This window comes from Alosa sapidissima, chromosome 17 (genome assembly GCF_018492685.1).
Source record: "Alosa sapidissima isolate fAloSap1 chromosome 17, fAloSap1.pri, whole genome shotgun sequence".
Taxonomy (NCBI): domain Eukaryota; kingdom Metazoa; phylum Chordata; class Actinopteri; order Clupeiformes; family Clupeidae; genus Alosa; species Alosa sapidissima.
Window position 1 is genome coordinate 25,377,015 of NC_055973.1, and position 9,694 is coordinate 25,386,708.

The following is a 9,694-nucleotide window of genomic DNA, read 5'->3' on the forward strand; positions in this document are numbered from 1 at the left end:
GAACCCGTGATTGCATAGATATGGCAAGTATATCAGATGAAAGAGGGGACACAGGGCTATCCATTGGTACCATGTATATTGATCCTTCTGGATTATAAAAACAGACGAAATTACTGCAAAATAATAACATCATGTACACAAACCAACGCTGCACACCCATTACTCTCGTTTGAATTACTCGCGGACCCGTGATCGGATAGATATGCCACGCATGCCAGATGAAAGAGGAGACTCAGAGCTATCATTAGATACCAAGTATCTATAAAACAGACGAAGTGACAGCAAAATAATAACTTCATATAGCTGGACTTACTTCTATGGCAAAGCATGTTCATAATCCGGTTTTGAGATCCTAGCAAATTCCTGCATGGCATCCAATTCAAGGCTCACATTGCATCCCAATTTGTTCAACAAAGAAACACCTTTTTTGCCTTTACTTTGTTCATGGCAATGCAGTAAAAAGTTGAGAATCATTATGAGTGCATATACCATAGGCACGCAGGCTAACACGCAACCTCGGGTCAAGTCAGGTCAGATCAGTTCACAGATATGGAGCGCAGAAAGGTCATTTTTCATCACTAAATAAAAAATGGCATTTATTTCCGTAAATCACACACCATATATTTCTGTAAATTGCTCAGCCCCAGAGTATCCCTCCAACATATCAATTATATTGCCCGATTCAGGACAGTCTGCCCTACACACACATGCAAGGCATGTAGAGCTATATGGTTGCTGTGGTGAGATACATTTTTTATAATATGCTTTTTATATTTTAATTCTTTAAAAATCAAAATAAAATCAATGCTTGTACTAATACATGAAATGATCTGGATAGCCTAGACTCTGCTGAAAAAAACAATATATAATATGTGTGTGTGGCACTTACAATAACCAGAATAAATCCTTATGAATAAAGAGTGAAAATGCCCTAAAAACAGCAGTTCTAAGGATTAAGCAGGGCATGTGTTTAGAGCTGGAATTGTATTAGAAGTTGGTAGCAAACCACGGAGCTAAGCAATGGCAGATTTATAGATAATAAATCAGATGTTAATGAATTCATTTAGCTATTATCTGCCATTTGATTTATTTGGTTACTTATAGGTTAGTTATTAAGAGTATACAGTAGGTATACAGTAAGCAGTTTAAAGTGTTAAAAGTGTTATTTGATGAAGTGTGATATTCAAAGACAGAACTAATGCCTGGGGGAGATGTACTGTAACTTGTTCTAGTAGCACTGCTTACATCTAGAGGAGAGAGACCCACTAAGGCTGAGTTAGTGTTTTTTTTAGTACCTATGCCTTCCAATATCCTGCCTACACTGCAATGGTGGTTAGTTTTGCCACAAGTTTGTTGGAAAAGGCCTACAAGGGTTTTGTGAAGGGAGCTGTTGGTCAGTGTAGCCCGTGTCTGATGTGTGAGTCACTCATTGAACCCTGTCTGAATGTCTTCCCGGAAGCGTTCGGGGGATACAAATGCTGTGTGTGATCTCCTGGCCTGGACCGGTAGGCTTTCTGCTCGACCTCTCACTGGCCAGAGACTTCACGTTGGACGAGGATCGTACACCCCAGGGGCGCAGAGCAGGACGTTCTCATAGGCACACGCTGAACAATGTTTCGCCAAGCACATGCCTGTAGTGCCAGGTTCGCTGGACTTCCACTCAGAGCCCCTGTCTAAGGTGTGTCATTGATGTCTACATTTTGTTACATTGGCACAGGGCAGACAGAGCGACACAATTGTAGAATAGTACACTAGTCCAGCTCTTTTATAGCCTTACAAGGCTATGCGTTTAAGCCAGGCATTGTTCAAATAAATTCATTATTTTGCTCAAGTGAATATGGACGAATGAGAATAATGCGGACAAATGACATGCACTCATTTTTTTATGAATAAGAAAATCATTAGATTCTGGAACAGTCTAATGTTAGCGAACGGTTGAAGCTCTTCCCATGATGCTCTTGCACATCACACTTTTGTCTCTCTCTCTCTACCACAAAATGAGTTCTCCATTAGCTAATTTCCTGCCCTTCCTCTTCTACCCTTGAATACAGTGTGTCTTCCTTCCAGGACATTAACTTTTTGGAGACTTTGAAATTAAGGTGAAACCCAGCGGTTTTTTAATCACGGAAAGAGTTGCCTCTGAAGTCAGCTGGAAATGGGATATGAGACCCGACATAAAATGAAATCCTCACGTGGCTTCACACAGGCCAGCCCGATACTGTTCTTTTATCTCCCGAAGAAAAAAAGAATGTTTGATGTGATTCTACAAGGCGCTGGTTTCCGCAATACTTTAGCTGATGCAAGAATGAGAATATGCCTGAGTTTGCCAGTTGTAGGGGTCACCATATTAAATTAAATGAAATCCGTAAAGTTCTGCGCAAAAATGGATAGGAAATAATGAGCATCAGAGGCTACGATAACTCGGCCAATTTAAACAATAAATACGTCCGTAGTAAAGCAAACACTAATGATGCGATACCCTCTGGGTCTGCAGCGAGCGCTCAGCCGCCACAGGCCCAGACGGAGAAGCTGGGGAGCATTTCATTAAAAAGTCAGACTACATTACATCGAGTCCTTATAATGAGGGGAGTATCGGTGAAAATCAGACCAGTTACTGGAAGCTCCAGCTTCTATCCAATTATTTGGGCATGCCCTCTCCAACGTGCCTCTGATATGGAAATGCTCAGGGCTTCTGAGTTTCCTTCAGCACATCCTTTCCCACTCTTTCCTGGTCTACCAGTGAACAAACCTGTCCTTCTTACATCTTATATAATTGATTCTTTTTATTTAATTTCAATATTTTATTCTTACTTTTCTACTAAACCGTTACCTTTTGTGCTTATTTGTGCGTCATGTGTGCGTGCGTGCGTGTGTGACCGACTGTACCTATAGGGTACATATAAGTGCACGACTACGCCACTTGGGGCCTTTCACACCAAGATATGTTGTAAACCCAAGTATATTTGATGAGACACACAGATAAGATGAGTAAAGACAGAGACGTGATTCCAGTACAAAAATAAACAAGATTTATTAATATGGAATTCACTTAAAAGGCCATTTATGCGGTTAAGCACTAGAGCGCAGACCCACTATGGTGAACGGCAAGGGGAAGTGGTAATGGCTGCCACCAGGGATATTACTCTTTGGGACAGTAGTAGGGGAGAGATAGCTAGTCAGCTGATGGGGAGCGGTTACCTGTCCTGGGAGAAGTGTGAGGCCGACACAACACTCGTGCTCTTGACTCTGGTGCCTATTCACACAGACACACATACACACACACGCATAGGCACAACTACTGCAACAATGTGATCACAGCAAATGGTGAGGTGCACGTTACCACTACAAAATACTGTGAGCAGTGCGCGAAGAGGAGGACTCAGATCCGGCGACCTGCCCCGTGAGCAGCTTCACTATTACTCTGGAGAAGAGAGAAGGGGGAGGGGATGGTTAGCACTCAGTGACTGGGAAAACAGTAGAGCAAGCTGAATAGGAAGGATTTTACTGGTAGCAAACTACTGGGGCAGCCAGTACCACACATGCCCTAATGCCGTGAAGGAGAGAGGTAACAGGAAGCTAAAAGGTAACGGCCAAGTCAAATAATACCAAATGAAACCAACTAAACAGAAAAAGAAAACAAACAAAACGGGCGAAAGCTACTTTACATTAATTTTACAGTAGGCAAAACAGCAGTGGCAACTGGTTCTGGAGACACAAAACAGTCAGAATCAGTCATCCATAAACAATACACAATCAACAAATAACAGTTTTCCATTGACAGGATTTACACCTTCACACTAGGCATCATTCTACTTTACCTCAGTGCATCCTAAAAGCAAACACCACATGGCAAGGGGACCCCTGGCGCTCGTCACCACAAGCTGGCATGAGAACACTGCTGTACACAAGCATATGTCAGATACAGCGAGACAGGCATTTGCATCATAGACTGAGGACATGATTAGCTCACATGTGCTACATCATACTAAAGCGGCAACAATCACATAGAGGTAGTAAACAGACATAGATAAGAGCAAAAGGGTTTACAGACAAATATTTCTCTCCCTAACGAGAGTTACAAATAAATGTACCTTTGTTGGCTAGGTTCCTTGGTAAACAGTGCAGGGCTTCGTTAAAACGTCTTTTCACCCGAGACCTACGTTACAATGTGGCTATTAAATATACGTACAACCTCACAAACATGGTAGCCTGACGTTAAACCAACAATGATTAAAATAGTGTACTATTACCTTCAGTAGTAGATCTACCCACCAACTACTCGGAAGGGTCTAGCGACAGTAGGACACCTGTTGCCCACAGTTTAACATTAGATAAACAAATAAATACAATCATATGATCGTGTAGCAGATGAGGCAATAGCACGTACCTTTCACAGACGAACACCCAGGGAACCAAGGATAGCCGAATCGGCAGTGTTTACAGAAACCAGGGATCTTAGTCGGCCTACCGGTGAGCCTGTTATTTTATAGAAAGTGGTGTTGCCGCTAAGGAAACCTAGCCACTTAGAAGCTAACTGGAAGGCGTGACAAAGGGGAAAGGAGCTACGGTACAGCAGGAGGACAAACTTAATACAGCAGTGGCTCTGCCGGTTACATTCTACCCCCCCCATTTGTTATCGGCGTCCCGCAGATAAGATCAAAGAGGCCTAAAACACCCAGAGAAGAAAACCCAACCCATATAGATTAGCCTTAACACCAAGGTCGGAAAACTGCAGTCACCCTACTGTTAGATCCAAACACCCGGGGGTCCATAGCCCCAGCTGCCCTACTCACCATGGACACTGGGAGATGATGAGGGTTCACATGTGTTCCAGCTGTGGCACGAGTCGTCCTCCGTGGAGCTACTGTACTGGTGGGCGGGTCAGCCGCAATGGGGGCAACTTGAGTAGGAGCAGGCAGGGCAGGCAATGCAGGTGGACCAGGTGGACTCGCCTCGACTTGGAGCCTGGCCGTTTCAGAGTATCCAGGGCAAGGGGCGACTGGCAGCTGGACAGACTGCGCCTGGCCTCCGGGGGAGCGAACGAGGACCCACTGGCCACGTTCATCGTCTTCTGCTGGTCTACTCACCACGGCCTGAGGTTCCGTTGGCATGCGGGGGGGTGCTGTGTCCGGCTCAGGATGGGCAGGCTTCAACATGGTCTGGTGCACTTGTCGAATCTGGCTAAGATCATGCACAGGCGCAACGGAGTACACCACTCCACCAGGACCTGGTGCACGGACAATTTGATGTATGGTGGGACTCCAAGCATCCTGGATTTTCGTGCGCCCCCTCACGGTGCAGTTTCTCAGGTAGACCAGCTGTCCTTCTGCCAAGGGGTCACTCTGGGGCCTGTGGTCATGTCGTTCCTTCCTCCTTAACGCAGCGGCTTGCAGGCGTTCCCTGGCACCATGGAAGGCCATCTGAAGACGCCGCTGGTGTTCTCGCACCCAGTCACTCACTCGCCCATCCTCTGGTTCTTTTACCCTGCCTAGGAGGAAGTCGACAGGTAAATGAGGTTCTTGACCAAACATCAAGTAGTGTGGTGACTCACCTGTCGACTGATGAATGGTCGTATTGTAGCAAAACACCAGCTGGGGTAAGTACTCCGGCCAGCGGCTCTTCTGTTCTCCTGGTAGAGATCGCAACAAGTCGTGCATTGTGCGGTTAAACCGCTCACACTGACCATTGCCCTGTGGGTGGTAAGGCGTCGTACGGGTCTTCTGAACTCCATACAGACTGCACAGCTGGTAGACTACAGCGTTCTCGAAGCTGCGGCCCTGGTCCGAGTGGATGCGAGCAGGGACGCCAAATCGAAAGAACCACTCCCGGACAAGTATGCTGGCCACGGTTGTTGCCCTCTGGTCTCGGGTTGGCACTGCCTGTGTGAATTTCGAAAAGATGTCAGTCATAATCAAGACCTGTTCCCTACCATCCGTCGCAGGCTCCAGAAAGGTAAAATCCACCGCCAGTATTTGATTTGGATGGGACGCCAGCAGATGTCCCATAGGTGCATGGAGTTTGGGCTGGGCTGATCTGGCAAGGGTACACCTTGCACAGTTCTGACACCACCGTTTGATGTCCGCCCCCATTCCGGGCCAATAGCATCTCTGTCGTACAAGTTCTGTGGTACGTTCAATGCCCTGATGGCCATGGTCATTATGAAGCTGCTGCAGGACTTCATCCCTAAGACACGCTGGCAACAGGAGTTGAAGAACTTCTTCGCCCCCATCGGGCCGGTGCATTCGGCGGTAGATCAGACCAGTGATTCCCACAATCCTGTCCCACTGCCGTAACAGCACCCTAGTGGGTCCCGATAACCCTTCCCGAGTGGTAGAGTTTGGTGGCTTCTTGGTTCGCCAGAAAGGCAGGAAGGTGCCGATGGTAGGGTCTGCCTCTTGCAGCATCCTCAGGTCATCAGTGGTACGGGAGGGGAAGACAGATATGGCTGTTTGGGTCACTTGGAGCTGTTCTTGTCTTCGGGCAGCTTGATGCACAGGCACAGGTATAGCGGTCCCTACTGCATAGGACCCCATACTTGGTCCTGGTACCGCTACGGGAGTCTGCCTGGACAGGGAGTCAGCATTTTTGTTGGTACGACCAGGCCGATATCGGATGTTGTAGTTGAAGGCAGACAGCTCGGCTACCCATCGCTGCTCCGTAGCACCCAGCTTGGCTGTCGCTAGGTGACTCAACGGATTATTATCCGTCCAGACAGTGCAGTGCTGGCCCCACAGGTATTCCCGGAACTTCTCCGTCATCGCCCATTTCATCCCGAGAAATTCCAACTTCATGGAGCTGTAATTCCTTTCTGCAGGGTTCAGGCTGCGACTGGCGTAGGCAATTGGTCGGACCTTGCCCTCCTGCTCCTGAGACAACACCGCTCCAAGCCCAGTATGACTGGCATCCACCTCAAGCAGAAACGGGAGATTAAAGTTGGCAAAGGCAAGGGTGGGTGCACTCACCAATCTCCCCTTCAGCTCCTGGAAACTGGTCTCGCAAGCATCCGTCCAAGCTCCGTCCAGTCGCATTCCTTGGCCCTTCCGCGTTTTAGTCCCAGCCAGGTCAGCAACCAGGCGGTGCAATGGGGCCGCTAGTTTAGAAAAACCCTCTACAAACCGTCTATAGTATCCAGCAAAACCAAGGAAGGACCGCAGTTCTGAGACGTTGGTAGGGTGGGGCCAGTTGGCAACAGCAGACACCTTGGCTGGATCTGTGGACACTCCCTCACGAGAGACGAGGTGACCTAGATACTGAACTTCCTCCCTGAAGAAACAGCATTTCTCCAGTTTCGCCTTCAGCCCTTCTTTCTGGAGGCGGCTTAATACCAGATCTAGTCGGTTTATGTGCTCGTCCACACTGGAAGAAAACACAATGATGTCATCCAAGTACAGTAGGAGGGACTGACAGTGCTGTGCCCCAAACATTCTTTCCATCAACCTTTGAAAGGTCCCTGGAGCATTACACAGCCCAAAGGGCATGCGATTGAACTCAAACAGCCCGAAGGGCGTACAGAAGGCAGTCTTCGGGCGGTCTTGTTCAGTTACGGGTACCTGGTTGTAGCCGCTAGCCAGATCTAGCGTGGAGAACCACTGAGCTCCAGACAGTGCATCCAAGGACTCCTCGATGCGGGGAAGGGGAAAGGCATCCTTCCGAGTCTTGCTGTTAAGCTGTCTGTAATCGACACACATGCGAAGGCTACCATCCTTCTTTCTCACCAGGACAATGGGAGAGGCATAGGGGCTACAACTTTCCCGGATGACTTGGCCATCTAATAGTTGTCGCAAATGGGCCTTTACTGCTTCATAATCAGAGGGTGGGAGACGCCTGTATCTCTGCCTAATAGGCTTATCGTCGAGCAAAGGAATATCATGTGAGATAAGCTTAGTACAACCAAGGTCACACTCAAAAGCAGAAAAAACTGACTCATGTTTGAGCAAAAATGCCCTTACTCTGTCTTGCTCAGATTCGGACAGCACAGACAAGTCAATGGCCTGTATCTGCTGTTTTACAGGGCTAATCTGCCCAGTATGGGACTGAATGGTGGCTGTAACAGTATCAATCTCTGCAGGAAGCTCTGAAATCCCTGCTGGAAGACCCTCAACTGTGGCATGGACCAACTGACCTATTGTACTGCGGGGGTAGAGTGTAGCCTGAGTGAATCCCACATTGACAACAGGTACAAAGGCGGTACCTTGTTCTACATGAATCAGGGCAGGTGAAATGAGGAGACCCTCAGGTAAGGGACTGCCATCTGGCTCGAGCAAAACAGGGGAATTACAAAATTGGGGTGAGCAGGTAGCAGCTATCAACTTAACAGTACCTCCAGGTATGTGGATGGGCCTGCGGCCTCTGACTTTGGCAACACCCGTTTTACCTCGAGGAGACCTGAGCTGAACTTGGTGGCAATGTTGTAAAGCATGCCGCCATGGAGGTGATGCATGAACCACCGGTGGGAGATCGAATAGTGAAGGACCATGCTGACCAAAAAGCTCATCATAACACTCACGAATTACATTCATTCCCAGCACGCCAGGCACTATGGGGGAAGAAGACTGACCTGGGGGATCCTTTACCACTAGCCAACCCCGTTGAGGAATTACCTTACCCAGTACTTCAACTGTTAACTCTGCATAACCCGTGTAGGGTATGTCCAGGCCATTTGCAGCACGAAGCTGCAACCAATGACATTGTTGGAGCTTATCTTTGAAATTCTGCAAAAAGAAACCTTCCACCATTGTGGATACCATGGACCCGGTGTCCAGAAGACAATTAACGACTACTCCCCCTACTCTTACAGCTACCTTAGGGCACTGTGCAACAAGGGAGGTTACAGTATGGCTTGCTGGGTTCTCAACCTGAGAGCCGTTCAGGTCCCCTCCCAACGTGTGGCTCGGCACGCTGGAGGGAGCTAGTTTTCCGTCACCTGGGAAACAGAGACGGAGTTAGCCCGAGCTTGGGACTGAGTAGCGGGGTTCTGTCTGGCAACAACTCGCTCATTGTCACACTCTCGGGCATAATGACCGGATTTCTGGCATCGCCTACAGATAACAGGGGATGGATGACTAGGCCTTGCCTGGCGCGCTGCTCCCTGTAAGGTGGTCAATGCGCTAGTCAACTGATTAATCTGTTCTTGCTGCTTCAGCAGCATGGTGCGCAACTCTGCCATATCTGAGCTAGCAGTATTGACAGGGGAAGAGGGGTTACTGAACTGGGACCTTGAACATTGCATGGCACAAAGGGAGGGAACAGAATAGCTTCTACCTCGGGTGAAGTCACTGGGCCTACCTTCGCACTCCCACCGGATAGCTGCAGCACGCACCTCCAACATGGACAGACCTGGAGTCTGACGAACAAGCCTCTTCAATTCTCTGCGGAGATCAGAATCAATGACATGTTCTAAAAACTGGTCACGCATAAGCTGATCAGATTGGGGCACTGACTCAGGGGAAACTTGTTTAATTTTGTCCATTAAGGAGAAGAGGGCATGTGAATACTCTTGCAAGGACTCACCATCTAGTTGTTTTCTAGAAAAAAAGTTCTCCTGTAAGGCAACATAAGATTTTGAGCACCCATAAAGCTCTCTGAGAATAGTTACAATTTTCTCTGGGTCTTCTCGGTCAGCCCTTGGCCTATATCTTATTTCGTCCTTAGCTTCCCCATCCAAGAAGTCAAACATAAAATAGGCTTTATCAAG

At 47.9% G+C, this 9,694-nt stretch overlaps 1 long non-coding RNA gene across 2 annotated transcripts; it reads right to left on the reverse strand.

Moving 5' to 3' along the window:
• Positions 1 to 3,006: 3,006 nt before the first annotated feature.
• Positions 3,007 to 4,551, reverse strand: LOC121688022. 2 transcript variants are annotated; one of them, XR_006024485.1, is made up of 3 exons: positions 4,388 to 4,551; positions 4,251 to 4,307; positions 3,007 to 4,156 (listed from the first exon to the last, which is right to left on the reverse strand). It is a non-coding gene; the product is annotated as an uncharacterized LOC121688022 (long non-coding RNA). The 2 variants fall into 2 exon arrangements; XR_006024484.1 differs by having other exon boundaries at positions 3,007 to 4,307.
• Positions 4,552 to 9,694: the final 5,143 nt, after the last annotated feature.